At 46.9% G+C, this 22,713-nt stretch overlaps 2 long non-coding RNA genes across 4 annotated transcripts; one reads left to right on the plus strand and one right to left on the minus strand.

Moving 5' to 3' along the window:
- Nucleotides 1–332: 332 nt before the first annotated feature.
- Nucleotides 333–21,674, plus strand: LOC140633756 (uncharacterized). Its single transcript, XR_012031354.1, has 3 exons — nucleotides 333–899; nucleotides 20,669–20,772; nucleotides 21,493–21,674. It is a non-coding gene; the product is annotated as an uncharacterized lncRNA (long non-coding RNA).
- Nucleotides 12,215–21,759, minus strand: LOC140633754 (uncharacterized). Of its 3 annotated transcripts, none has more exons than XR_012031349.1 (5): nucleotides 21,168–21,759; nucleotides 20,462–20,685; nucleotides 15,446–15,494; nucleotides 14,483–14,815; nucleotides 12,215–13,628 (listed from the first exon to the last, which is right to left on the minus strand). It is a non-coding gene; the product is annotated as an uncharacterized lncRNA (long non-coding RNA). The 3 variants fall into 3 exon arrangements; XR_012031350.1 differs by having other exon boundaries at nucleotides 14,614–14,815; nucleotides 21,168–21,742; XR_012031348.1 differs by lacking the exon at nucleotides 12,215–13,628 and having other exon boundaries at nucleotides 13,639–14,815; nucleotides 21,168–21,633.
- Between the last annotated feature and the right edge of the window lie 954 nt (nucleotides 21,760–22,713).

Here is a 22,713-nt window from a genome sequence, read left to right on the forward strand (position 1 = left end):
GGGCCTCTAAACAAAAATACCCCGTAACTGTTTGTCTCTGACTGGAGGGAGCCCTCTCTACCCAGAGGCACCGCTTCCTTCAGGGCAAGCCCCGAAGCAGACAAATAATCATTCATTTATGAAAATGAAACATTCATGAGGGACTCTCCTGTGCGGCCAGCCGAGTTTAGGCAGGTTCTGATCTGACTTTAATTTAATTAAGCTGTATTTATTTAATCAGCCCGGAGATCTGTATCCTCAGGCAGGAATGTGCTGCCTGCCTCTCCGCTGTGTTTTGGTCTGTGGGAGGAGGGGGGCTGTGGCCTACCCAGCGTTTTGGATCTGGGGCCGCAGAGGCAGGCTGGCCGGTGGTCTAGGTTCAGGCGAGGGGCGGTGGGGGACGCGGCATTCAGCAGCTCTGCGTGTGTGTGTGCGCGTGTGAGCGCGTGTGCAAATGCACATGGGCGTGCAGGGCCCCTATTGCTCGGCATTCCGGGGTCTGGCTCTGCAGCAGGAGTGTCTGAGAAACCAGGCCAGCCCGCAGTCTGTGTTCTCAGCCACGCCGGGAGGAAAGCTCTGGAAAAGAAGACCACACTGTGGGTTAAGGACCATGTCGCTCCGAGTGTCCTCCACAAATTTCTTCTGGGTGTGGGAAAGCGTGCTGATGCCCAGGCCCCCCACCCAGACTTGCTGGATCGCCCCGAAGTCTGAGAGCAAATGTGTTGTCAGGTGTTACTGTCCTCAGGAGTATCTGCATTTTAAGGACGGAAGCAGGGTGGGCAGAGGGCAATGGCCTAACCCACTTGGAAGGAATCATTGCAGCAGGCTTCAGGCACGGGGCGGGGTGGAAATTTGGGAACAGAAGTGTTTCTTGAGCCTCTGAAATCACTCCATTGGAGGACCGCGTCTGTCTGCTACAGGTAAGGGGAGATCGAGGGGCCAACTGTCATGCTGGGCCTGCCCCGCGAGGCGGGGGTGCACGTCTGCGCTGATGGGGACAGTCCCAGTCTGCGTCCAAGGGCCTGAACAAGGAGCGCTGGTGTCCAGGGGCGGGAGAAGATCGATGTCTCAGCTCAGGCAGAGAGCGAATTTGGCCTCCCTCCATCCTTTTTGTTCTTTTCAGACCCTCAATGGGCAATCCGTCTCTCTCTCTCTCTCTCTCTTATCTATCTATCCATCTATCATCTACCTTTCTCTAAATATATCTCCTTTTGGTTCTGTGTCTCTGTAGAACTGTGACCGTGTCCCCCACCTAACTCCTCCTGGGTTCGAGATGGGCACTAGCGGTGGAAGGAGTCACATAGGGATTCTTCACTGACCAAGAAGGTGTGGGCTTTTCCTTCTTTTTTGCCTTTTTTTGCTGAATGATAGACAGGAGTAGCAGAGAGCGAGCTGGAGTGTCGTGAGTGAGGAGAATAAGGGAGAGGATGGGAGGAGGGCCGCCTTCGAGGGTAGCTGGGGGCACCTTTGACAGGCAGAAATGCTGCATGTGTTTTCGTCACGTATGCTTCGCTGGTTGCAAATTTCCTTTCACGTTGTTTCAAACTAGAGCCGAGAAAGAGAATTTGGCGTCAGCTTTCCCTAAGCTCAGGGTCCTCTCCTTTCCTCCCGTTCATTTTCCTTATCTGCTTTCTCTGGGTGAAGACGCCTGCCTTGCCGTCGGCCCAGGGTTGTCATGAGGATGAGAGGAAAGCTGTGGTGTGAAGTGTTGAGCTCTGGGAGAGGGGGTCCAGCGTCCCACACTCAGAAAAACTCAGTATCGTTATGGAGACTGTGAGGCTAGCAGTCCAGTTGGTTTTATCAATTTCCAGGCCTTGATGAAAGATCTGTTATGATTTTGAGAAGTCTTTCTTTTCCCAACATACTAATTAACTGCACGTTTTTTGTTTTGTTTTTTTTTTTTTTTCTCTTGGCAAAGCAGGTGCTTGGATATTTTTAGGAGATTCCCCTTTGTCAAAGATCCCTGTGGCTTGGTGTGGAGTCGTATGCATTATTCCCAGGGGAACATCTAGACTATTTATTGGGTGAAAACCTTGCTCTTTGCTCTCCTCTAGAAGGTAGATGTGGATAAAATTGTATATAATCACATTTTCTGAATTTCTTTTCATGCCAATCTGGACATATCCCATTTAAAAAATCGGGGCTGGTTCTCAGACTTTGTTTCTTTGTGTGTGCCATATGCTTTTCCTAGATCACTTTTAGAACTTTGCTTAGCACAGGGCATTGGAGCCATTTTTCAGGGTTACTCTTTCCATTGCTGGGGGATGAGGAGTCAAGGGATGGGTGTGGACAGACAGCTCCCCTAACTCCTGTTACATTGGGGTCTCAGTCATTTCTGTTCATTCGTATCTGCCCACCTTTCCACTCATCCTTCCATTGAACATCTCTGTATACCGACCTTGGCGGTGGTAAGAGGCACCGTGAGTACACAGATGAGAATGACAGTGCATGCCCTTGAGGACCTTAAAGTCTAATAGGGGAGATAAGACATGTGGTGTCGCAGAGCAGTGTGCTAGATGTTGTGAGGAAAGAATGCATGGAAAGGGTGGGAGCCCAGAGGATGACCTCAAACTCAGGACTGAAGGTTGAGGGAGGTCTTCCTAGAAGGGATTGCCCCTGAACTAAACCTCAAATGATAAAAGGAGTAAAGGAGGGCTTTCCAAGTAGCAGGACCAGCAAGTACCAAGGTATATACTGGGGTGGAGAAGTGGGCATGGTACCAGAACTACATCTGTTTTAATATTGCTAGAGCATCGATGGGAATGGAGAGCACCTGCTGAGGCTAGAAAGGTCATCATCAGGCTGGAGGCCATGATCATGAGTTTGAATCAAGGAGGAATCCAGAAAAAAACAATTTAAAGCAGAGTGATGAGATTTGCAATTTCTGAAAGCTCCTTCCAGCTTGGGGTGGAGGATGAATTGAAGGAGGCAAGACTGGCTGAAGAAAATGAGATCAGTTGCTAGCTGTTGAAGGGATGGTAGTGAGGCCCTGCAAGGAGGTCGTGGCCGTGGGAGACTGAAGTGGACAATTAAGGACATTACTGAGGAGTAGAGTCAACAGGATCTGGTGCCAACTGGAGGGAAGGGAGGAGGAGGAGTTTTCAGTGTCAGGATGAAAGGGATGCCATTAATTCTTGCATGAGGCACAGGCAGGAGGACAGCTTTGTGGGAGGGAGCCTTGAGTGCAGGTTCCAACAATCTGAGGAGAGAGCCTCTGTCTAGGTCTTGGGTGAAAGTTCCGGGCAGGCGATGGAGATTTGACAGCGACAGGTGTAGGTGTGGGGCTGGGCTGGACCCCTGGGGATGCCCACATTTACTGAGGAGCCACGGAAGAGGAATGACAAAGGAGCCATGGAGGGCTATCCAGAGAAGAAGGAGGAAAACTGGAGTCCTGGCAGCCCAGGCAGTGACATCTCAAGGTGTCACATGCTGCTGAGGGGACAAGTCAAATGGGCATGGAAAGGTGCCCACTGGGTTTAATGGCAATGTGACGGACTGTCTTGTAGAGAGCATTTTTGGTAGGGGGTGGAGGCAGGACCAGAAAGGACTGAAGAGGGAAAGGCCTGTGAGGAAGCTGATGGAGAGATTGTAGCTTATTGTTTAAAATCTTGGCTGTGAGAAAGAAACGAGCGTCAGTGAGGATGTAGAGGAAAAGGAAACCATGTGCACTCTTGGTTGGAATGTGAATTGGTGCAGCCATTATGGAAAACAGTGTGGAGGTTCCTCAAAAATTAGAAATACTGTATGATCCAATAATCTTACTCCTGGGTACTTGCCCAGGGAAAGTGAAGGCACTCACTCAAAAAGATCCATGTACTTTTATGTTTGTTGTAGCATTATTTATAACAGCCAAGATTTGGAAGCAACCCTGGTGTCCATCAGGAGATGAATGGATAAGAAAAATGTAGTATATATATGCAACGGAATATTACACAGCCTTGAAAAATGAGATTGTGACATTTGAGACGACATGGATGGACCTAGAGGGTATTATTTATACTAAGTGAAGTAAGTCAGACTGAGAGAGACCAATACTATATGGTTCTGCTCATAAGTGGAATCTAAAAAAAAAATTGAATAAATAAAAAGTAGAGTCGCAACTGTAAATAGAGAACAAAATGATGACGGCCACAGGGGAGAGTGGTTGTGGGCAGATTGGGCAAAGCAAAAGGGGAGCGAGAGAGAGATAAGGTCCTCCAGGTCTAGGACGAGTATGTCACAAGGATAAAAAGCAGAGCATAAGGAATAGAGTCCATGATATTGTGACGGCTATGTAATGGGACAGGTGGCAGCTATACTCGCGGAGGACACAGCATCATGGGCGAATTTGTCAGTTCACTAAGTTGTACGCTTGAAACTAGGGTAACTTTATATATCAACTCTACTCGGGTGAAAAAACAAGATAGGCTAATTGCTGTAAGAAGACTAAGTCCTGGAGGTGTAACATGATACACAGCCCGGTGCCCGTGGTTGACGACACTGTACTATAGACTACTTGGAAGTTGCGGAGGGACGCCTGGGTGGCTCAGCGGTTGAGCGTCTGCCTGTGGCTCAGGTCGTGATCCTGGGATCCGGGATTGAGTCCCACATCGGGCTCCCTGCATGGAGCTTGCTTCTCCCTCTGCCTGTGTCTCTGTCTCTCTCTCTGTGGGTCTCTCGAGAATAAATAAATAAATCTTTAAAAAAAATTCTATCTAAAAAAAAAAAAAGAATGTTTAAAAAAAAAAAAGTTGTGGAGAGAGTAGATCTGACATGTTCTTACTGCAAAACACCAGTTGGTCATTATGTGAGGCGTCGGGGGTGTTAACTCACCTTACCGTTGTTAATGATTTTGTGACACATACGTGGCCCAAGTCATTACCGTGAACTCCTTAAGCTTACACGATAGTCTATGTCAACTGCATGTGAACAAGGCTAGAAAAAAATTTGGCTGTGATGGAGAGAGAGGGGGGTGATAATTAGGGAGAAGATGGAAAGGGTGGGTGAGTCCAGGGGCTCGAAGTGAGATAATTCATTAAATTAATTCATTCCTCTATTTATTAGGCGTCTCTCATGGAACAGATGCTATGCTAGGCATCGTGCAGGTACCAAGAAACGTGAAGTATCCTTTCCAGTGTGTTTGGCGTATTTGGTGAAGCCTCGGGAACGCAGAGCCAAGGGAGCTATTCCCCCCTTTGCTAAGAAATAAATGAAGCCGGTGGTAGAAGGCGCACTTTGGAGTTCTCTGGTGGACCTGGGGTCAGACCCTGGCTGTTTCCCTCGGGCTGTGTGACCTGGAGCTACTTGTTTAATCTTTCTAAGCCTCGGTTTCCTCATCCGTAAAATCGAAATAATATCAGCTGTGCAGATTCCTCGAGGGGATCGGAGGCGAGGTCTGTGGTTGGCCGTGGTCCAGTGTTGTCTGCAGCCCCCGCACCGCGGCCTCAGCTCCCGGTTAGTGCGGTGCCCGGGCCTTGGCGGGGCAGGGGCCAGGGCTGGATGAACGGCAGCCCGCGGTATGCAAGGATCCTGGCGCATGCTGGCAGGGGAGTGGCCCTTTCTGGGCTGCTCTGGGGCCGGTTGCAGATCTCTCCCTGGATCTGGGAGGATGAGATCCTGAGTGGACAAGCGAAAGGCCCCCGCCTCTGGCTGCAGCGGGTCGTGGGGCGCACGTCGAGGCGAAGGGGCCTGGCCAGGGGCAGGTGGGCAGGAGGAGGAGCCGCTGCCTACAGGTGGCCTCGCTTGGGGCCGGGCTCTCCTTTACCTGGCCAATGGCGCCCGGGACTGTGCCTCTGCTGGGGACCCGCGTGTCCCTGCCCGGTCGCCCCCCTTGGCCTCAGCTCAGGCTTGCCCGGCAGCTGTGAAGGAAGAGCCAGAAGCTGAGGCAGTTGCTGCTTCGTGAATTCCTGCCTGGACAAGCGTAAAGCACCGCCATGCACGCTCTCTCTTTGGAAAACTAGGATCTCCTTGCTATTAAAAAAAAGAAAAAGTCATGGAACAGCACAAACAAACAAAAATCACTCAGACATAATTGCTAGAAATATTTTGGTGTGGTTTCGGCTTCCTGCCCCGCGCCCCCTCTTACTGGGCGCTGTGTCTAGTTTCCTCTCGTCCTTGGCCTTAGAGGACAGCAGAGCCTCCTCCTGGGGGGAAGCTCTGTGACCCGCTGAGCCGGGAGAGAGGCCACCGCACGTCCTGGACAAGCTGGAGGCTCGTAGTGGCTACTTACACCTCGCAGAACGCTCCAGAGCCCCGGAGAGCGCTCCCCAGAGCTTCCCCGTCAGGATGCGGATAACGAGTGTGGGCGGCCCGGGCAGAGTGGGGGATCCCCAAGGGCAGCCTCATCTTTCCCTGGCTCCTGGGGGGCCAGGAGTCATGGGGAGGGCGGGCTTCCCCGGCTGCGAGCGACAGGAGGTGGCGAGCACACCCACCGTGTGCCTGGGGACCCCGTGAGCTGCCCACCGTGTGCCTGGGGACCCCCCGTAAGCACGCCTACTGTGTGCCTGGGGACTCCTGTGAGCACGCCTACCATGTGCCTGGGGACCCCGTGAGCATGCCCACTGTGTGCCTGGGGACCACCCCGCGTGAGCATGCCCACCGTGTGCCCAGGGACTCCCGTGAGCACGCCCACCATGTGCCTGGGGACCCCATGAGCTCGCCCACCGTGTGTCTGGGGACCCCAAGAGCATGCCCACCGTGTGCCTGGGGACCCCCCATGAGCACACACCATGTGCCTGGGGACCCCGTGAGCTCTGACTCTGGTTCTGTAACCTCCCCAGGATTGGCTTCCAGCAAGTCCCCTCCTCTGTCCCTGAGTGTCCCCGTCTGGAACCCTGGGCTGGGGCTGCCTGCCGCTTCCTGCATCAGAAAAATGTCTGCAACACGATACACGAGAAAATAAGAGATTGGGAGCCAGCAGAGCTCGGTTTGGGACGTAGCCCTGCGGGATCTTGTGGGCAAGTCACTTGCCCTGTTTGAGCCTCGGTTTACCCTGCGTAACATGAGGAGACGGTAGGGACAAGGACAGTGATGCTCGCAGGATGTGTGCCAGGTGCTGGGTTGTCACACTGAGTCTTCGACCATCTCGGGAGGGAGGCGTTATTCTCCCCGTTTTAAGGGTGAAGCGTTTGAGGCTCAGAGCGTGACTTGCCCAAGGCCCCACAGCTGGGGACAGGCTCTGCTTCACAGGAGGAGCCATAGGGCTGTGTGGGAGTGTGTTTTCAGCTGTGCAGCCGTGACACACGCACATGTGCACACATATAATCTCACCTGATTTATCACGTTGAGCTGTGGTGAGCTTTTCTTTTATTTTTTTTAAAAGCCCTGAATTCTGGGTTATCACTATTTGATTTTATTCAGCAGACGTCATTGGACGTGCTGTGGAATGTCAGGAACTCTGTTGGGCACTGTGGTGGGGAGGGCCGCACAGCCCTATCCCGTGGGGGTCACAGGCCTGCGGGGGGCTCATAGGCCTGCGGGGGGCTCACAGGCCTGCAGAGGGGTCACAGGCCTGCAGGGGGGGGTCACAGGCCTGCAGGGGGGTCACAGGCCTGCAGGGGGGGCCACAGGCCTGCAGGAGGGTCACAGGCCTGCAGGGGGTCATAGGCCTGCAGAGGGGCCATGGCAGGTGTGAAACCACATCCAAGCAGGCCAAGGCCTGGGGGTGCTGAGCGTCCAGCTTTGCTCAACAGCGGTTGCCAACACTGGGCTCGGGCCAACCCCAGAAATCCTGAACCCCCAGGGAAGGCATGGGGCCCAGGCATTTATTTTTTGGAGGAACTCTGTCGGGGTGGGTGGGCGCCCGGAGAACTGCGGAGCTCCTGAAGAGGTGGCCTCCCGACTGGCGGCCGAGGCAGGTGCCCGGGGCCCTGTGCTGCCAGGGCGGGCAGGCTGAGGCCTCCGGGGGGTGGGGGGGCTCGGGCACCGCCGAGGCGGGCTTCCTGGGGGGCCCGGGCACCCCGCTCCTCTCCTCTGCCGGGGGACAGCAGAGGCCACGGGAGGGTCTGGGCGCCACTGGGCCCGGCTGGGCTCCCTCCCCGTGCTGGGCGGTGGCGCACCCTCCGCCTTGCCTCGTGCAGAGGCACCAGGACCGAGGTGCCCCGGCTGGCGCGGGGCCGACAGGTGCAGTCACGGCCAGGCCGGCCTCGCGGGCGTGCCGCTCCCAGTGTCACGGAGGGGACGCACCGGGGCCAGGCCCTGAGCCGGGCTTGCCGGCCGTGTGGACGCGGCCTCTGCTCCAGGGACGCCTGCTGGTGTTGACCCAGGCTCCGAAGGCCCTGGAAGCTGCTGGCCATAGGTCCCGCCTCCACGCACGCCTGAGTCGAGGGGTAGAGTCCAGAAGGATCCCTGGGCTGGTTCCTGGCTCCCGTGCGTCACGGTGCACCTGTTCAACCTGGGGCGTCGAGGCGGGAGTTGTCAGAGCTTCTCGGGGGGTGACGGAAGCGGAGGGCGAGGTTCCTGGAGGCAGAGCTGCCACCCAGCCAGGGCCCTGCGCGTCGGGGCTGGAGGGCCCGCGCTGTCCCCAGCCGGGCCGACCCCTGGCAAGCTCCGCTGGGGGCCCGCCACCACTCAGGCCTTGCCCCGTTCCTCCGGTTGAGCACCTCGTGAATAAATGAGATGAGCTGCCTCCAGGAAGCATCTGCTTTGCTCATTTATATCGTGCGTGACTTCATCAGTATGTGGCTTTTACTATGTGTCTGTTAAGGAAATGTCTATTCTCTACACGTCCTCGTCCTTCTAGTTAGTGCATAACTGGAGCCAAACAGAAAAAACAAAAAAACCAAAATCCAGTCCTTCCCGTACTGTCGCTTTCCCCCTGGATCTGACATCTTCCTATCCGGCTTCTGCCTTCGATGACTCAGGCTTTGCCTTTGGCAACACGTCCAGGACACTGCCACTCCCAATTTGTCTCAATGCCACAGCAGTGCCACCACCTGCCTCATTGTGGCCACGGGGGAGTTTTTCTCATCATAAAATGTCAGGACTAGGAGGGAACTTACATGCTATCTAGCCTGGGGATTTTGAAAAATTCTCATTTCCTTAGTGAAACTCTTTAAAACAGAATCTTATGTGGAATTCTAAAGGTAGAGGAGCTTGGGTTGAAGCATGGCTGCGGGGCCAGAGGCGTACCCGCTAGGCCCCCCTCTCGTGCTGGCCCTCCCTACTTCTCATCCCCCCGAGTTAAGAGGCAAAGTGATGAGCAAAGTGAGTCCCAGACAATGCAATCTCATAGTCGGTGAACAGTCTACTGAACCTAGATCCTAGAGTGCCAGGACAAGTTGCTTACAAAAAAATAAGATTGCTTTTGTTTTTGTTGTTTTCATTTGTTAAAATTCTGATATTTTTGGCTTGGGTGAATAAAAGGAACTTTTTCTTTACTAATGGGCTTTGTCTTTTAGTTTGCCAGACATTTGTCAAGCATGTGATCCTATTAAGTGCTTAAAAATTCATGATTTGAGTGCAAACAAAACTGGTCTCTGGTGCTAGTCAAAATCAGAGTGCCTATAGTTAGGATCAAATGCCATTGCCAGTAGTGGGCGTCCCAAGTAATCGTGGCTTAAACAAGCTGGAAGTGTGTTTCTTTCTCACTGTAAGGTCTGGGGGGTAGACAGTTCAGGGCTAGTATGGTGGCTCTGTTCCGGAGAGTTCTCTGTGATATTTAGGGCATGGCTTTAGGCTTCTTGTACCAAGATGGTAGCTAGAGCTCTAGCCATATCTATCAGACATCAGATGGAGGAAAGGACAAGAAAAAAAGGAGGCAAAGGGCGCATCCCCATTTTAATGGAATTTCCCAAACATGGCCAAAAGGAAACCTCCGTTTACATGCCCTGGCTTGGTTGAACTCATCATAGATTGTTCCTAAGTATCACCCCAGGCAGCCATGTGCCCAGCTAAAAATCAAGGATTGTACTATGATAGAAGAAGATGGGGACAGTGAATGTTGCGGGACATTGTGCCTCAGAGTGGACTTCTCGTGTTTATTTTCCCCTCTTCTTTGATTTTCATAAGCAGATTTCGAGGGAGCCTGAGCATAAGGTATGGAGTGTGTAGAGAGGGTGGGGGTGGGAAGAGTAGGATAGACTCCAGACAGGGTGGGCCTGGTGGGTAATGGCTGATGGAGGCAGATGTGGGCCAAATGAAGTATGAGAGGTTCAGTGACCTGGAAGTCTATGTCAAGTGTTCACCAAATTTTACGCTCATGAGGGTTCACCTGTTTCATCCCCTAAGGCAAGGCTGTTTAGTCACATCGTTTATTAATCGGACAATAATAACATTGCTTAGTACAACAGAACATTATCTGGCCCTAGATCCTCTTTTTGGAGGTAGAGGAGTTTATGGAAAAAAAAAAAAAAACTAAACTAAAAACCAAGCAAAACAGAAAAAAATTTATGGGAACATTTAATACTGAGTAGTCAAGGCATGCCAAAGACCAAAAATACATTGCACAGAAGCATGACAAAGCCCATGTGGGAAAAACAAGCTAATGTGAGATGGGGGCGTATGAAACATCATGATTTCATTTTGGAACTAATGTGGGCAGCTGTGGACAGTCGGGCTGCTTTAAGTACTGAATAGCAATTATTGAATTATATTATCAATAATGATGGGATTTCTTTAAAATTTAAGACCAGGTCATAAAGCGCCTGGGTCTTATCTCTGTGTACCGTGTACGAGGTGTGGGCGATTTCCTAGCTGCCGGAGTGCATCCCTGCCTCTGAGGTAGGAAGGCATTTAATAGACTGAATCAGTGCAGCTTTCTTTTGGGAAATTTCAATTTCATCGCAAGCAATTTACATAGAGCGTCGCAGCTTGAATTCATAGCTCATATCTCGGTTGCTTTGGAGATAGCTTCTCTGTTGGAAAGGCAATTACTATCTGCAGGAGAAGCCTGTCTACCATTAGTCTCCAGTTTTAAACGTTGACAGGTGGAGATGCAAGTGGGGGCGGGGGTGATTAATAAAAGGCTTTGTCTTTCCAGTCCACAGAAGGAAAGGGATTTAAGTGTTACAATTTCCCGGTCTCTAGAGAGAGTTTTTTTCCAGAACATTTCAAGCTTTTGACCAAAGTGAGAACATGAGTCCTTTTTGTAATCAGTGAGTTTTGTCTCATTAAGAATATAGGGATGAACGTGAAATGACCAAAAGTCGGTCCCTTGAAGTTTTACCAAGCCATGGAAAGAAAATCGAGTGATGCTGTAAAACCAATCTTGAGCCGCTGGATATGGAGAGCTTTGAAATCTAGATAGTGGTTTTTGCTATTATCTTTGTTCTTAAGGACAATGGAATTGCACTCTGGTTGTTGATGCTGAGTGTTCTGCAGCACACAGCAGTCTCTGTGACGGTGTTTGTGAGATAGCTTTTCCCCTCAACAGCTAATGTGTTAAATTGTTAATGTGTTAAAATGTGTAAAATTGTTGTGTCCACGTTTTAGATCGTGGTTCAGCCAAACAAATGTGTATTCCATGAATGACTTATTCTGTGTGAGGCTCTGACATAGCCCAGAGGCTTGTGCATTCAAATCAGAGACCTGCGCTGAGACCTGCCGGCATTTCCATCTAATTGACTTAGGCATGGGGACCCCGACTCCTTCTCCTTTAATCATCACCTTATACTCAAGGCTAAAAGGCTATAATTATTTGAAGTAGCTGAAATTTGAGTGACCCAGATAATTATCTCAGCAAGATGGGCTTAAAGTTTATTGACACAAATGCCAGTTTCATTAAAGGTTTGGTACAAAAGGCAGGTCCATGAGACAGCTGGTTGGCCGAGGTGAACTGACAGTGAACGGCACCAAAGACATAGGAATCACCAGGGACTTTGAAGTAATTACCATCATTTCCATAATACAGTTAGCAGAGGATTATGGGAGGCCAGAGAAACCTTCATAGTTGCTTTGAGTTGGAGGGCGTCTTCCCTCATCATTTCTCAATGTGGAATCCAGAGCGTCATGGCTCAAACTCCACCCGGGCTTCTACTTAGTCTAAAAACTGGTTGATGAGTCAAAGCAAATGAAAACTGTGTTCGTCCCTAGACTGTGGGTAGCCAAAGCTAATACTATGATAATAGTAAATTTTGCGTAGGTATAGATTTTGAAATCTTACCTTACGCATCTATTTCTTTTGTATGTTTAGTGGATAAAGATAAGCACAAAGCCCACCTAAAAAAATAGCACAATACCTACCTTCTATAAAGTTTAAAACATTTTTTTAACATTCACCATCTGAATTTAAACACACACAATCAAGTCCTCAATACTGTATTGTAGGGTTTATTATTTATTCATAAAGAGTGAAAATTCTACATGTGATTAATCATAGATCACTTTGGGTATTAAACACATTTTTATACCAGTAGGCAAATGTTATTACCTACTCTTTGTTGACATGTAGTAGACGTGTTATGTTTCCCCATCTAGATTATAAGCTACTAAAGCAGGTGCCTCTAGTAACAATATTAGCACAGACTTAGTGGCTTAAAAACACATATTTATTATTTCACAGTTTCTGTGGGTTAGGAAACCAGGCATGACTTTATTGGGGGCTCTGCTTTAAGATTTCTCGTGAGACTAATTAATACGTCGTCAGAGCTGAGGTCTCATCCGAAAGCTTGAAGGGGGAAGAATCTACGTCTAAGCTCAAAAGTCTTCTGTGTTTTTCTCTCCTCTAGCACCAAGTACTATGCTTTGTAGATGCCATAGGTACTTGTTAAGAAAAAATGGAGATTTTGACTTCCATACATGGAAAAATATATGGATGGGTAACTAAGAGTGAGTGAAGTCACTATCCTGTGTTCGACTTCCTCTTTGAGGGAATGGATGGGGATGGTGGCAATAATCGTCCAGCCTTTGTGGACTGTAACTCAGTTTGTGAATGTGACTCTGAACCGATCACATTTCGGAGTGGAAAAGTATAAATAACAATGATAATAGCTCCTATTCCTTGAGCACTTAACCTGTGCCTGGTACTGTGGTTAGCAGGTGAGAAAGCAGAGGCCTGGAGCAGGTAAGTAGCTTGCCCTGGGATTGTGAAGTCGGGAGACCTTATTCTATTGATGCCAAAGCACGTGTTCCCATCCACTCTGCTTTCCTGCCTCTGATAATTATTTAAAACTGCCCAGTTACCTTATACTGATAGGTGGCACTTTGGATAGGACACAGAGCACTTTAGCTCTGTGGGGAGTGAGGTGTGCTGCTGCTTTAATTTCGGGGTTCCTTTGTTCAAGGGAAGGGTTAAGAAGGGATAAAAACCCTCACAGCAAGGCACTGTTAAAATTGCTTTCCTTTTTATAAAGGCCACTTTTAATAGCAAACAAGTAATAAATCAATGTCTCACCTCTAGCATTGTTTAGCAGCTAGGGTCGGGGAGAGGAGGCAATGATCAGTCATAGTCAGCAGTAGTGTCTGGAGACCAGCAGTGAGGCTGGTGTTCCGGGGTGTCTGTGTGCAGGGGGATCAGCAGAGCATGAGGTGATAGAACAGAGCATGAAGCCAGTTGTACACATGCGATCTATGTTCCTTGTCAGCTGTCCCCCTGGCCTCTAGCCAGGGCAGGATTTTCTCCCTCGAGTCAGGTTATTGTGCCCTTGTGGTTTGGGGCCCTCAAGGTCCCAAACCATTAACGTAATAATCACATTGCTCTGGGCAGATTTCTGCCCAGTGTCCTTTGTGTTATGCTGCAAAGACAAATCAGAAACACATTTATCAGTCAGAACAAGTCAGCCACCAGTCATTTTGACTGGTAAAAATAACTTAGCAGTTGATATTTCTGTATATTATACTCAGGCATGCACAGACATAGGCCCTTAAACACAAACACCGAGGAAGTGAGAGTACTATCTGGTATTTTACCCAGGGAAGGAACAAGGCTATGGTTTTCTCCAAAAAATTTCAGACCTACCATTTATTGTATATGCTCACTATGGTGACTCTTCCTTCATTACTTGTTACACTTAAAAGCTAGAATATTTGATGGTTTCTTGCAGCTTCTTAAATTGTGCCAGAATGTGTCACTAATGGATCAAAAATGTTATACTCCGTCTGATATTTCCTGCTCCTCCTTCCCTCTTGACAGACACCGCCATCCTACACTTCCCCACCTGGGTACCATTACCATTAGGTCAAGGTGCAGAAGTACAGAGATCTACTTATCCCTCTTCTGGGAGCCACTGTCTCTGGAAACTCTACAACTGGGTGGGCAATGCTATTTGACTGGAACAAAGTACTGAAGAAAGAGTGTGTACAAGAGAAGAAATGATTGTTTACATACTCAGGCAGACCAAAGAGTCTGAAGTGAGTATGCAGGACGGTGATTTGTAGGAGGAAATCTCAGAATGCAGAAAAGTGACAGCTGAAAAAGAAGGGAAACAGGAAATAACCAGCTTTGCAGTGGTTTGCAAATTCTGTAGTACAATCGAATAATTTAAGCAGTTTCAAAATTCTAATCTCTAGGCCACAGCTCAGAGCACTCACATCAGTGTATCTGAGGGTGACACTCAAGCAAAAGTATTCTTTAAAACTGCCCAGTTACCTTATACTGATGACCTCCAAGGAGAGGAGGCCTGCCATTTCCAGGTATAAGCATCTTGTCATTTATCTCTCAGTGCATAGTAACATTATCACAAACTTAGTGGCTGAAATAACAGACATTTGTTATCTTACAGTGTCTGTGGGTCAGGAAAGCAGGCATGCCTTAATTGGGCGCTCCACTCTAAGATCTCTCATGAGGCTGTAGTCAATGTGGCCAGCAAGGCTGAAGTTTCATCTGAGAGGTTGAATGGGGAAGGATTCCCTTCCAAGCTCACATGGTTGCTGTCAGGATTTAAGTTCCCTGTGGCTTAGGACCCAGTGGTGATTCGTAGAACTAGAAATTAAAACAAGAAACTCAGTCTAAATTATTTCTCTTTGATATTTGATTTATTACAGAATATTTAAAAATCATGACATGAGTGCATAGACTAGTTTATAATGATCACCCTGTATACCACCCAGCTTTTTTTAAAAATTTTATTTATTTATTCATGAGAAACACAGAGAGGGGAGAGAGAGAGGCAGAGATCCAGGCAGAGGGAGAAGCAGGCTCCATGCAGGGAGCCCAACGTGGGACTCGATCCTGGGACTCCAGGATCACGCCCTGGGCTGAAGGCGGCGCTAAACCGCTGAGCCACCCGGGCTGCCCTACCACCCAGCTTTGTAAACAGTTTGCCATATTACAAGAATGTTGTCACTTCACTCTATTTATTTTAATAAAAATGCAGTTACATGGAAGGAAAGGGTGATCTTGTCATGGTGGGTAACAGGGCAAATTTGTTTGTTTTTACCTCTTTTATTTCTATGGTTATGATGGGAGGCAAAGATTCCATTCACAGCATGATTCATGGCATGATGCACATTAATACCTGTAGCTAGTGAGGCCAAGCCTGGGAGACTGACAAGAGGGGTAAAGGGTGATCGTTTTTCCAAACAGCCTCAAAAAGGTGAGCAAGGTGCTTACCAGTCGGTATGTAGCAGGAGGACAGATGCTCTTGCATTCAGACCACCATCTGTGAAGACATACTGAACGTAAACCTGAGGGTATGCCTGGCCAACAGTTACCAAAAGCTGCTACCTATGGCAAGGGGTGAGCAGAATTGACAATTCCAACTTGCCTGGGATTTCTGGTGCAGATCTCTACTTCCATCTCCTGACTTTGGCCTAAATGATCACCCGGGTGTTGAATTCCACACGGGCAGCTGAGGTCAAACCACAAGGGTCATGAGAGTGCTTGCAGAGTTTAGGGATCTGCATGGCCCTTGTTAGGGTTTCAAACAGATTTGGGAAAGGGTTCTGAGTAAATCATAGGGTTTTCAGGCTCCAGCCTCAGGCCAGGAACAACAGACGGTAGGTAGGAACACATGAGGTTTCAGGAAGGCCAGCCTCAGGAAGGCCCAACAGGCTTTGGTAGATACGTCCTCTTACTGCTTAAGTATTTGGCTCTTATTTATTTTGGATATGCTCATCGCACAGTTATCTGCATTTCTTTCGCATTCAGCTAAAAAAAATCTCACTTATGTCCAAAATACTTATAAGAATATTTAAACCTGCTTCACCAATCCAGGAAATGGTGCCTGGTAAAAACTAAAAATAAACCAGAAAGGCTCAAGCAAGGTTTCAATAGCAGAATCCAAGGAGTTCGAGGGATTTCTAAACTTGGCCAAAGGCTTTCCTGATTTTCTATTTCAAGTTCATCCACGTGTGGATTTTCAAAATCTGAGGATCATTTCTTCCTTTTCCTGATGTTGAAAATAGAAGAACTCTGGCTTCACTTTGGAGCAGATTGCGATTTACATTTTGGTCCTTCTGTGATGTGGTGGCGAATGTATAATGAGGCAGTAAAGGGCCTGGCCGTCAGAGTTAGCCTGGGTTCCAATCCCAGCTGTCACTGAGTGTGAGACACTAGGCAGGTGACTTACCCGCTCTCAGCATGTCATCTTTCTGCAGTCAAGATTGATATGGGGATTAAATGGGATAATGTGTGAATTTAACATGGGTCCTAGGACACAGTAAGTGTCCAGTAAATAGTGGCTCTTACTCTACTCCTATTGTAGTAAATGTAACCATCTTTTGACTTTCGGTCATGGTTCTGGAAATGAAGCATTGTTATTCTAGATTTGTGTAGGGACGGGGGCATAAATATGCATACCTTTTATGTCAGAGACAGCTAACTATTCACTCACTAACTTGCTTCCTTATGTTTCTGGGCATTTGTCTAAGACCATGTTCCCCGGGCTCCCTTGCAGGTAGGTGATGCCATGTGACTAAGTTCTAGCCAACTGAATGTGCACAGAAGTCATATGTCCCATTTCTAGGCCTGGCCCATAGAAGTCTCCTGTAAACACTCCTCCATGCACTTTATCTTGGGATGGAGCTGGTTACGATGACCTTAGAAACCATGTAATGAGGGTCGCACAGTCAATGTTGGTCTGAGACTTTGAATGACAGCAGGTGAATGGAGATAAGCCAACCTCCAAAGAGAAATGTCTATCTTGGTCTGAGGTAAATAAACCTCTGTGGTGTTTGAAGCATTTTGTCTTTTCTTTCTTTCTTTCTTTCTTTCTTTCTTTCTTTCTTTCTTTCTTTCTTTCTTTCTTTCTTTCTTTCTTTCTTTCTTTCTTTCTTTCTAAGATTTTATTTATGAGAGAGAGAGAGAGAGAGAGAGGCAGAGACACAGGCAGAGGGAGAAGCAGGCTCCATGCAGGGAGCCTGATGTGGGACTCAATCCCGGGTCTCCAGGATCACACTCCGGGCTAAAGGCAGGTGCTAAACCGCTGAGCCACCCAGGTGTCCCACATTTTGTATTTTCTTATTCGTTAGAGCAGCTAGTTCTAAACGCCCAGCACTGTCTTGATCACTGCCTTCCTTAACTAATACTCCTTTGCTGCTTCCTGTTTCCTATGTGAGATCCCTGAATTAAGTAAAAGGGTTACAGGATAAGTGTTGTGGAAGGACCCCACCACTAACCAAAACATACATCTAGGAGCTTCTATTAATTTTTTTTTTTTTTAGCTTCTGTTCATTTTTATGGATCGCTTCCGCTTCTTGTTTTCTAAGACCCAGGAATCTTGGGAAGTAAGCCTCATTGAGACAGAATTTTGAGAATGGATGTGCAAGGTCTCAGATTACTTGGATTTTACTACACTTGACGTCAGAGTAACAAGTAGCGTTCACCTAGCCAGGTAGCTCCCTTTGAGCATCCTCAGAAGGGGTCATGAAAATGAAGACATAGTTAGGAATCACTGGAATCATTAATGGAAATTAGATACAATTTGACATATGCAGTTAATTGCAAGAACTTTAAGGAACATGCAGTAGGTTTTCTTATCAGTCTCCAGTTCCCGCTCACCACAGAACATTCAGTCACCCTTAACAAATAAGGTTGAGGAATGAGTCTTTGCTCCGAGGTAATCTGCATCCTCTTCTGTGGGTCCCCTGGTGCTTTTGTCCCTAGAACCAACCATCTGTCCATCCTTCCCGCCTCCAGGTATCCTTCCCTTTCTCTCGGTCTCCTCTCCTTCCTTCCTTCCTTCCTTCCTTCCTTCCTTCCTTCCTTCCTTCCTTCCTTCCATCCCCCCTGGCTTCTCTTTCTATTCATGTACTTGCTTTATATAGTGAATCTTACTAATGAATGTTTACAGACAACTCTGCTCTTCTCCAATGTACCTGGCAAATGTTGGCTGCCTCCTTTCCCTGTTGGTAAAACGGCTGACTGTTAATGAAAAGGATTCGTTTCACAGGGCCCTCTGGCTGCCCTCTCTGTGCCATAGTGATAAGAATAAAGTTTTAAGCCTCTTTGGAAAAAAAGGTCACTTCTTGCTTGGAGTCTGAAAACAAGTTCCACGCTTAAACAGCACCTTGATGCGTCCTTAATGATGTGCCACTTCATTAGCCATCCCTCCAGCAACAGGCACTGAAAAAAATTGCATTCTAGGCCTTGTTTTTCATGCAGAATGGCCTGGCTCCAAGCTCCACTCTAGGGTTCTATCCTAAGGGCTTACCACCAAAGAAGTCATTCTGTAAATGTAACATGTGACCACAAATCAAAACTCCTTATTGGGTTTCCTAACTGCAGGAGGGCTTCCCCATAAGGCATCCAGGAAAAGTTCTGGCAATCTGGAAACAAGTATCAGGAGGGGTACTAAGGGGTTGTTAGAGTTTGAGGGAATGGTCCAGCAAGTAAAGTAGGTGCTACGGAGCTCATAACAGATGTGTAGATGGACAGATTAAGCCCTGGATTGTCGGTCGGTCGGCATTGCTAGTTAAAAAAGAACAGAACCGTAATCATAGATATGTCTCCTAGGACTCACCCTGTAGTTACAGAGATTAAATATTATTCAAAAGAAAGGAATTTGTGTGAGGGAGAATTCCAAAATCCCATAGCCTTCATATTCCAAGAATATTTTCTCATGAAGAGAATTCCAAGATTCGTTGTAGAACAGATTTCTAATTTTTAGATCCTTATTAGGAGACCTCTCTGTGAAATTACAATAGAGCAACAATAACATTGAACAGGTAATGAATAATTAATTTGAAGGCAAGTCTTAAATTAGAACTCCACTTGAAGAAGGCATATTCAGTCCATTTTGTCCTGAACTTTTGACTGTTTGTGGCAGTTTTTTTTTTTTTTTTTTTTTTACTGAACTAAATTGGATGTGAGGTTTTTGAAAGAATTCTCCATGGAATGGGAAGGACAGTTCCTATCTGGGCATATATTTTCCTAAGGGAAAAAGAGAAAGAAATATAGGTTGAGCACTTGATATGCAGTACGTGCTTTGCGGCTATACTATTTACTCATTGATATATTGCCTACTCTCAGGACTCAGCATAGTCTTATCTCTGTTTTGCGTCTCTAGGTAAGCAACTTGAATAATAACTCAACTGTGAAGTGGAAGACAGTACCACGATGCAGGTCTCCCAGGCTCCACACTCATGTGTTTCCACTGTCCACTGCCCTGATATTTATCAGAGTTTGTGCATACCGAGTTCTTGTCCAATGGAATGGGGATGCTTTAAGAATAATGTGAGAATGACTATTCTAATGTCAGCATGAAATTCTCGTTCTGTAATTGGGCCCTACGACTTTCTCCTTTAATACTCAAGTAAGGGTCTTGTCTCTTCCAGTGTTTCAACTCTTTCTGACCCAGGCTGAAATAAACCCTTTGAAATTAGTAGAGTTTCAATTCATAGTGATGCGGGTATGCAGAGAAATGGGTAGGCTTTGATTTTCCAAGACATTTCAACCATCAAAGCTTACTCTACTTTCTTTGGCCTCCAATGAAGTGATTGTCCAACTTTGGTATAAATAAGAAACATCTGAATAAATTGTCTAAAAACGAATGCCTTGGTGGGGTGCTTGGGTGGCTCAGTTGGTCAAATGTCTGACGCTTGGTTTTGGCTCAAGTCATGATATTAGGGTTGTAAGATTGAGCCTGCATCAGGCACTGTGCTGGGCATGGAGCCTGCTTAAGATTCTTTCTCTCTCCCTCTCCCTCTGTGCCTCCACCCCTTCTCTTGCTCTCTAAAAGAAAAAAAAAAAAAAAAGAAAAAAAGAATGCCTTGGCTTCCACCCTAGTGATTCAGGGGGTCCACAGTGAGGCCAAGGGTTTGCATTTTTCACAAACATTCCAGATGGTCAGGAGAATTTGGGTTTTTAAGTACTCGAATTTTCCTAGTTACTCTGATTTTCCTTTTTTTTTTTTTTTTTTTTGTCTTTTGAAATCTCATGTCCTTTGGGGGTTGAAATTTCTTTTCTAAGCCATGCTCTTCTAGAACTGTACTGCTAGCGTATGGTCTGAGATTATGAGGGCTCAGCATTAAAATCAGAAAAACAGAAGTAAGATCTCATAGCCAGATGCTCTACGATGGTAGGAGAGACGGAAGAGGTTGCTAAATAAAATATTAGTGGTAACATTTTATTCTGTTGAAAATAAAATGTGCATCTAGTCAAAGACAAATTCAAAGGAGTGACACAAACCTGAAGCAATCATGCCGGAAGGGTGAGATCCCAGAGCAAGCTGAGGCTCGGGGGAAAAAGGTTAAGGGCAGAGCAAGGGCTTTTTGGAAGCTGCACAGGGATGAAAAACAATGAAGACATAAAGGCCAGGAGCAGATGATGTAATGTTGACAGATGACAGGGCCGGCAGCACTGCTTATTTCCTGTTTTTCTTCCCTCCTCCATCAGGGACCAGGATCTCCAAACTGAAAATTTGCAAAATAAAAACAGCTTAGAGAAAACATCATCCAAACATAGGAGAGGGGGTAGGAAAGAAGACCTACTGGCACAAAGTGAGTACAAGTTTCAAGACCAGATGAGTCATACCACAGGGTACCAAAGATTGGCACTGGAGTTATAAACCTGTTATTGGTTCTCTTTAAAGAAGAAGAGGTGCCAAATGACTGGAGGCAAGAAAATCTCCTGTGTTTCTCTTTTTTTTTCCCTGAAGTTGTTTCTAGAAACCACAGATGTTAATTCCCTGCAAAATCCTAGAAGAGATAACAAATCAGACAATTTGGCAAAACTTAGAGAAAAGAGTGGTGGTCACCAGGGGCCCGCACGGGCTCTGCAGAAATACATTATGTGGGTCAGATTCCGTGTCTTGAGCATGTGCTCAGGAAGCTACTTTTAAGGCAAGAGGGTCCCACCCTTAGAAAGAGGCCTTTTCAGAAACCCAATGACTTACATCAGCCTCTGGAGTCGGGTGGTTTCTCTTGCTTTCCATTCCCCTTTTACATCATTTAGATCCGCATCGTTTCTTGTATGTTCCATAGAAGTTGCCATGGGGACAAGGTTCCAACTGGCTTCAGATCCAGCTGCTGAGATCTGTCCTGTCTCTTCAGTTTGCGTTGGGTGTTCAGCTCCGCGTCTCTCTAATTTGAGTTTCCCAGTTGACTCCCCCTTCTCCAACAGCCTACCACTCTCAAGTCCACATTGTAAAGTCTCAGTTGCCTTTCCCAGCTCAGTTCTTACCATAGTAACTTCTGAACTCCCACCCCATTCTCCAACAGATAAGCTCCTGGCAAAGTTCCTCAGGTGATCCTGTATCAGGGATTGACACGATGGCTCACTGGTCCCATGCTTAGAAGAATGCATAGCTGCTCGGATGATATGCGCAAGACTACTCTTTTATGGGCAGATGTCCCTAGTAGATAATTAAAAACTGACTGCCTCAATAAAAAATAAATTTATGAAAAAAGAAAACTGCCTTCCTAGTATATATTTTGATTAAAATATTAACAAAATATTAATTGTGAGTAAAGTACTCCATTTCAAGTACCCTGATCATATAGATCTTGGATGAGAATATATTGGAAGGGGAAACTGAGATTCAAAAATATAAATAGCAGGGCAGTCCAGGTGGCTCAGTGGTTTAGCACCACCTTCAGCCCAGGGCATGATCCTGGGGTCCCGGGATCAAGTCCCATGTCGGGCTCCCTGCATGGAGCCTGCTTCTCCCTCTGCCTGTGTCTCATGAATAAATAAAGAAAAAAAAAATCTTGAAAGAAAAAAAAAAAAAAAAGAATCAACTGCTTAACCAAGCTTAACCATCCAGGAAAAAAAAAAAAAAGATAAAAATATATAGATAGCAATATAGATAGCAAAGAAGGTAACACTCAATAGAGACAAATGTAAAGTCCAGTCCTTAGGTTAAAACAGACAAACAAACAACTGCAAGTGCCTGGCTTTGTGACCATCGACCACGTTAACAGGAGTTAATGTGAAAGTCACTTTAAAGCTTCCGTTAACTATAAGCTCTCTGTGGGTCACCGATAAGATGTGCCTACCAGGAGGGGAATGTCTATCAGCTGTGTTAATAAAAATGTAGACTCAGTTTAAGAGAAATAATTATGCTGTCAGTGAAGGACATGGGGAGAAATCCTAATGTTCCAATGATGACACAAATCTGAGATAATTATGTAAGGACAATTATGTCATAGAATGGGCTGAGGCTTGCAAAAATAGACTCTTCTAGGCTTTTTATTACATAGGCTCCTAGAATCAATTGCAGTAGGGGAATGGTAAAAAATAATAATAATAAATACTGTATATATTTAATTCTGAGTATATTTCTTTTTTTTTTTCTTCTGAGTATATTTCTTTTGAGAGGGGACACTGGCAAAGAAACACATGAAGGCCAGTGCTGTGTTTGCGAGTCGTATCCCAGGATTGGTACTCAGGCTTTGTGATGGTCAGCTATTTAGGTCGTGGAAGCAAAGAACTGAGAGACG

Source organism: Canis lupus, chromosome 5, assembly GCF_048164855.1.
Source record: "Canis lupus baileyi chromosome 5, mCanLup2.hap1, whole genome shotgun sequence".
In the NCBI taxonomy this organism is placed as follows: Eukaryota; Metazoa; Chordata; class Mammalia; order Carnivora; family Canidae; genus Canis; species Canis lupus.